This window comes from Cynocephalus volans, chromosome X (genome assembly GCF_027409185.1).
Source record: "Cynocephalus volans isolate mCynVol1 chromosome X, mCynVol1.pri, whole genome shotgun sequence".
NCBI lineage: Eukaryota > Metazoa > Chordata > Mammalia > Dermoptera > Cynocephalidae > Cynocephalus > Cynocephalus volans.
Genome location: NC_084478.1, coordinates 148,445,749 through 148,452,517, shown reverse-complemented (window position 1 = coordinate 148,452,517; position 6,769 = coordinate 148,445,749). Strand labels below are relative to the sequence as shown.

Sequence of the window (6,769 nt, the reverse complement as noted above, 5' to 3'; positions counted from 1 at the left end):
CTTCTCCCAGTCTTTGGTCTTTTTGCCCACTGAGCCCTGTCATGACACAGGGGGAGAAAACTGCCTCTCAGCTGGCATGGGGATCCCAGGTCCTTTGCGTCCCCTGCCCTCAGCTCAATGGTGCTTTGTTCCTGGAGCTCCCCTAGAGCAGTGTAGTTGATCCTGAAGACAGGCTGGATCCTGCGGGCTCCACTCTGAGATGTTACTTTTCAGCTTTGCAGCTCTTCCTCACCAGCACTGATTCCTTCTGTCTGGGTCAGACCCTGGGCAGTCTCAGAGCACACAGGGTGGGCGTTAGGGGTTGGCCAGATGACTGGGCTGGTGCCTGGGCCAGAGCCCTCAGCTGTACATTCTTGAGCCTGTACTTTCCTGGTGTCCCCACCCGAGGCTCGGGCGCCCCATGTGCATCTCTGGCACCTCGTCAGGGCCGTCAGTGAGTCACATGGGGTTTGGTCTTGGTTGGTGGAGTCCCTTCCAGCTGGTGGAGGAGGAAGGGGCACAGCCTGGGCCTGGCTGCTCTGCCCCTCTGACTCACTCAAGTCAACTGTTGTTTTCCTGGGCTGCCCCTTCCCCTTGATAAAATGTCTCTGCTGCCTGCTAGGAGAAGCGGTGCCTGGATCTTCTGAGCCTACGCATCGTAGGGCTCATGGCCCCAGTCCCCATCTTGTTTCCCAATGCTGCTGTCTCCTGCTACAACCTGTGTCCTCCCCAGTGATGGAGGTTTGTCTTCAGCCGCGGCACACGCTGCCTGGCCACGGCCTTCTTCCCCAGTGCTGTGGCAGCACAGTAGTCGGCTGCGCTTCAGTGATCGGAGAGCCCCTTCCTGTAGGGTCTGGCTGCTGCTCTCGTCAAAAGAACCTGCCTGCATGGGGACCTGAGCTGCGGGGACTGCCTGCCCAAGGCCCCCGCTACTGCCTGCCTACCTGCGGCCTTCCAGTCTCTTCCTACAGGACTCTGCTTCTCCATCATCACAGCCATGGTGGCCTCCCTCTCCTCTTCATCTCGAATGACTTTCATTAACTCCATAAATATGGGGTGACAGTCTCACTGATCAAGGAGCTTGAGCTTGTGCTGGAGGGTGGTGGACATGCAGGTCCGAGCTAGAAAATGTTTCAGATGAATCATGTCTGTGCTCTGCTCTAAGGGGCTCTGCTCCACGGCTTTCTGCAGCAGGGGTTCTAAGCGTAGCAAGTAAGCAGAGACTCTCTCCGGTCTTCTGAAAGGTCTGAAGAAACCTAAACTGAGAGCTTCTAAAGTCCTCTTTATCCCCAAAGATCTGCTTCAGGGCGTCCAGGCACTGCTCCACAGAGATAGAGTCATTGTGGGCCCAGAGCACCTGCATGATGGACAGGGCAGAGCCGCGTAAACTCTCCAGCAGACGCCACCTCTTCTCCACCTCAGACACTTGCCACATCTGCATCATGTCAGTGACCTGCTCCAGCCACACTTCAAAGGTCTTTTCGCCTGGGCCTGGGAAAGCACTTCCTGAAAACACTTTCGGTTTTTGGTACCACGTGCTATCTTCCAGAGGCTGCAAAACTGCTGGTCAGACTTGGCTCGAGCCCTCAGTGGACAAGGTGCTATAGGCCAGGGTTTTGGCCACGTCTACCACTCTTCGGCCCTCATCTTTCAGGAAGTTCTTAGGTCAATTGATAAATTGTTCATCTGGGTTCCGGGGTTCTACCAGCACTTCCCAGGTGCCCCCATTTCCTGGTATCTGATTAGGGATTGTAGCAAAATTGACAGTCAGCCAACTCGATGAGGACAGCCTTGGCATTGTCTTCCCTTAGGAACATTCTGCCCAGCACCCTGTACGCACACAGGGGCTTGAAGCCTGCCTTCACGGTCTCTTTAATTTCAGCCTCACTACACTCCACGGGGATGCCCACGATCAGCAGGGCCTTCCTGGGGTCCAGGCCCATGCCCTTGCACCAGTCCTCTAACAGTGTCTCCGCCATGGCTCTCACTGCCTACGGACTGATCTAATACTAGGGCACTAATCAGCTCAGAGCTTTACCAGGACTCAAATAATTCTGAGCCAATGCCAAGAAGGAAGGCAGAAGTGTCCCAGGTTTCCACAGCCTGTAATGCAAAGGGGTGAGAGCATCGTTAACACCCAACTCCCCACCTCCACCCAGAGCACCTCCTCTGCCCCCACCTCCCCATGCAGGGATTTAGTTCCTGATTCCCATGGCTCCTGCAGTTATTTTGTGGAGAGCAGAGTGTGGAGGGTCTCCCCAAAAAAATCTCCTCCACCTCAGCCCTCCTAGCTGAACTCCATTTTTTGTGGGTTCCTCCTTGAAATCTCTGGGCTGTGCATGCCTGTGGTGAAAAGGCCAGTGTCAGGAGGCAGGGCCTGATGCCTGGGGACAATCACAAAGCCCTCGAGGAAGGAGAGGGCAGGAAAATGCCCCCACCCCCTGGGGCTCTGCTGCCCCACAATACCTGGCCCCCTCCTTGCCGGGGCAAAGGCTGGCAGAAGGAGCTGCAGAGCTCTCCTCTTTCTCAGAAAATGCCTGACAGATGAGAGAGATGGCTGGAGCTCTGTGCAGCACAATGAGAGGGGCGGGTATGGAGCGCGTGTGACGAGCTGCAGTGCTGCCATAGATGCCGAGAACAGTGTGGACCATGGGTTTCCATTGCAGGAGGATTTCTGCAGTAGTGTTAAGGCCCTCAAGGAGCAACAGGTGATGTCACCGGCTTCCAACCAATGAAGCATCTTAGCCACAAGGGGGTGCGTGAGGGAAGGGGCGGTGTGGGATGAGGTGGGCAGCAAGGGTGAGTGCTGAAAAACAAGAGCTTGTGCTTTCAAATTAGTGGAAGCTGGTATCAGGAGCAGAAAAGGGACCCAGAAAGGGTCTCCTCTGCTACACTGCAGGAAACAGACAACTCTTGCTGTAGGTGTGGCCCTGCCCTGCAGTCTGTGAGCCCTGGCAGGCAGCCCCTCCATTCCTGCTCTTTACCAGGGTTACACAGTCCCCTCCCAACACAGCCCACCTCCCAGCTGCTCACCCTGCTGAGTAGGTCCCACCAGCAGTTCAGATGCTGCTGCGATTCCGATTCCACTAGCACTCAGCACTCCCTCTGCTCTCTAGCTCTGTCCAGTCAGGCAGATCAGAGGTGATGGGTCCCGCTCCACTGGATCTATCCAAAGCAAGACAGACGTATGTTGGTTCTGGTCCACGTCTCCCGCTCAGGTTGTGTCAATGCTGAGTCTCCAGAGGTGTACACAAGGACCCTGGTGCAGGGATACAAGAAACTACCCAACTGGGGGCTGCTGCTTAGGCAGAAAAGATCCAGGGGTAATGTTGCTGTTCCAACCCCAGTACAAACCCCACAAATTCTTAAAACCCACCCCTCCCCCCCAAATCCAACCCTTCCCAAGCTCCATCCCTACTCAAAGCCCTGCACACACCCAAGCCTAACCTTTATCCCCAAGCTCCCCACTCTCATTTCCCTGTGCTCCCCACTCCCACCCTGTTACCTACAGCCCCCTGTGCCCCTCACTCGTTCACATACACCCCCCACCTTATTCCCCCACCCCATGCTTGGACAGGGATACATCAGTCAGTGGAAGTAGGAGGGGGTGGGGGGAGGGGAAGGGCTACAGCCACATTCCCTCAAGAGCAAGGGTCAGAGCCAATTGTCCTGACCCCTGGGCAGGGTCAAGTTTGGATTAGGTGACCCTGAATTTCCCAGGCTGGTTGTGATGACTGGAAATGGCAGGGAGGCCGCACGGTGCTAGTGGGATTCAACTTCCAGGGAAAACTTACGGCTACTGGCCCCTAGGAAGGTAGCAAGGGTCATTGGGGGATCCCCTGTTATCTGGGTTGCCTTTGTGCCGGGGGCCCAGCTCCATACCTGCTGGAGATGGCTCCAGGCCGGATCGCCTGTGCAGGGCAGCCACCACGCCTATGTCGCTGCTGCCGCCACAGTGCAGACTGGACCACGAAGCTGTGGTAGGAAGAGGAAGTCGGGTGACAATCCCGCCAAGGGAGCTGCACACCTGCTGCTCGCGCCTGCACCCTGGCTGCAGCGCACCCCTCCCCCACACTCTTCCTCAAAGGGGGGCCTCCCCGCCCTCTGATCCTGCCCCACGTGTGCATGGATTACAGAGAATTCTAATGGGGCTGGGAGCTGCTTACATTGCAACAGTAGGTCTGAGTCCAGCCGCTTATTGTCTGATGGAAACCACCAGGCCCGCCACGTGTCACACCAGAGGCAACAGCCATTGCTGCTCCAGTAACACGTGTCTCTCCCTCATTGGACGGAACTTGTGGTGGGACAGTCACCAGACCCTCTTCTTATTTATATATATATTCCAAGGTGCCAGCACAGGGCCAGGTGCAAAGTATAGGCCGAGTGGGTGCTTACTGAATGACACTCAGGGTTCCTATTTATTTTTTATTGGGCTGCGTTTGAGGAGAAAAGAGCAAAAATACAGCTGCTTCCTGCATTTCACACGGGCATGAAATTCTTCAGTGGCCCCGCGGCCTGGGGCTCGAGTGTGTGGGCGCAGGTAGAGCCTGGCGGACCTCTGAAGAGACGTCCCGGAGGAGTTGGAGTCACCTGGGGTCTGGGATCCTGCCGGGTGGGCCAGAACAGGGGGAGGGTGGCAGTGGGGCCACGTACGTGCTGTCGGGTGGGGAGGGGACCTTCCGCGTCTGCCCCTACTGCCCTGCTGGTCACCTGTCAGGAAGGGACACCCGGTCCCTGGAGAACTTTAGAAGGCGTCTGGGCCAGTGAGTGGCCAGCGGCCTCGCCTCGCCATACAGGACCAGCGTAAAGGTTTCGGTTCCCATGGAGACGGCCGGGGGGGGGGGGGGCTGGCGGATCGTGTTCCCCAAGGCCGGCCCTGCTCCCGGCCCGCACGCGGGGGCCCTTGGGCAGCGGGAGCAGCACTGAGTTTCTTCGTGTCCCAGCGACAGGAGCCCTGCAGAGGGACTGAAGCTCAGGGGTGGGGCGGCGGGCGGGACGGGGGCTGACGTCCTCTCCTCGTCACCTCCGGCTGCCAGCACAGACTCTAGGGCAGGACAGCACCACGCCTGTGCAGCCTGGGACGTGCCCTCTGACTGTCCTGTGGCTTGCCTGTCTCTGCAGCGTGGCTCTGCACTCCAGACGTCCAGGAGCGGTCTGCAGCGCGGGAAGACAGCGCACCCTGGCGCCCGCTGGAGGGAAGCGCATGGGAAGGAAGGCCACGTCCCCGGTGGAGGCTCAGGCGATGGCAGCGCTTGACGATGAGCACCAAGGGAAAGACGCCCGCGGGGCCCCCGAAGAAGAGTCCCGCCCCAGGGCACCGTCTCTCTGAACTCTTTGCAGGTGGAGCACGTGGGCGCCACCGCTCCCCAGGCTCACAGCTTCGGATTCTACCTGTTCCAAACGCTAAACAGCCTATGTTTGTAAAGCCTGTTCCTGGCCTGCAGGGTTCCCCTGTCATGTTCCCACCCTGTAGCAGTTGGAGAGTTCCAGACGCTCAGACGTGGGCATTCCTTCTTCTGAAATGTGTCATGAGTAGGACCTGGTTCACTGTGACTCGAAGCCAGAAAGGCTTGCAGAAACGTCTCTAGAAAACCTTTCTGAGCGATGGCCTAACTTCCTCTCACCTGCACATGATGATTCCCTGTACTGTATAGGTCTGTTCCAAAAGCCTTTGTAGTCCAAAGGCCTTAGAAATTCCACGGTGAGGGTATTTCTCCATGAGAAATGGCCAAAATCGCATACATCTGGTAAAACTGTTTTTCATCTTTATTTTAACGCAGGACACGATGAAGGAAGTGATGAGCGTGGGCACAAAAGACCTTTTGCAGAAGATGAGCAAGATGAGGGGTAATGTGTTTAAAGTAATTTTGCTTGCTGATAAAGTCCTGGACTAGAGTCAACCTTGGGTCATGTAGCAGTTATTGTATGTAAAACATTCAGCATGTTTCTTCCAAAGCAAGCTTGGTATGTTAGGCACTCTTAATTTAAATGCTGATGTAATTTCTTGACAGGAATGAAGGACAGAATAGGTGGGAAAGGTTAGAACATCTCTTTTACAAGATATTTGTAGTTAAGGAAGATTATTTTTAACCCTTTAACTTATAATAGGAAAAGTTATTAAGTGGACTGTATTACTGTCATGTAATTCCTTATTGTTATGTACAAGATCTTACATGACTATCTGGCATGACTTGGCTTTACAGATTTCCTTATTCACCCTTTTTAACTGTTGAGTATCTTTCCCACACAGAACCCCTGCTGAGTAATCAGATCTAAATTCGGCATCAAGGTCCCTACGTGTGTGTCCCGTGTAGGAGACTCTCTCCTGTACGAACTCCGCTCTGGGAAACAAGGACTGACTTCAGTCCGAAACTTCCCTCAAAAGTACTGTGCTCATAGGACACACCCTCCCCAGAGTTTCTCTGGTGCTATTCTGCTACTTGTCCCAGATGTCTCTCTAAGTGGCCTTCACATCCCCAAGTGTCACGCAACAAAGGGGCCCAGAATGAGCCTTCTTCAGAAATGTCCTGCTGGGAATGTGATTCCATAGGGACAGGTCTGGTTCCCCAATCTGAAAGAAAATACAAAAGTGGAAGGTGGGCTAGGGCCATGTGATGGAAATTAGTGAAAAATTAGTCTGTTTTTGTGTTGCTATAAGAGATTGCCTAAGAGTGGGTAATTTATAAAAACAGAGCTTAATTTGGCTTACGATTCTAGGACAGCTGCATCTGGCGCAGGCCTCAGACTGCTTCTACTCCTGGTGGAGAAGTGCAGAGAAGCCAGCAGTTGC

General features: G+C 55.0%; 1 pseudogene; it reads right to left on the bottom strand.

Annotated features, from left to right (window-relative positions):
- Window positions 1-628: 628 nt before the first annotated feature.
- Window positions 629-1,958, bottom strand: LOC134368457 (paraneoplastic antigen-like protein 5; annotated as a pseudogene).
- Between the last annotated feature and the right edge of the window lie 4,811 nt (window positions 1,959-6,769).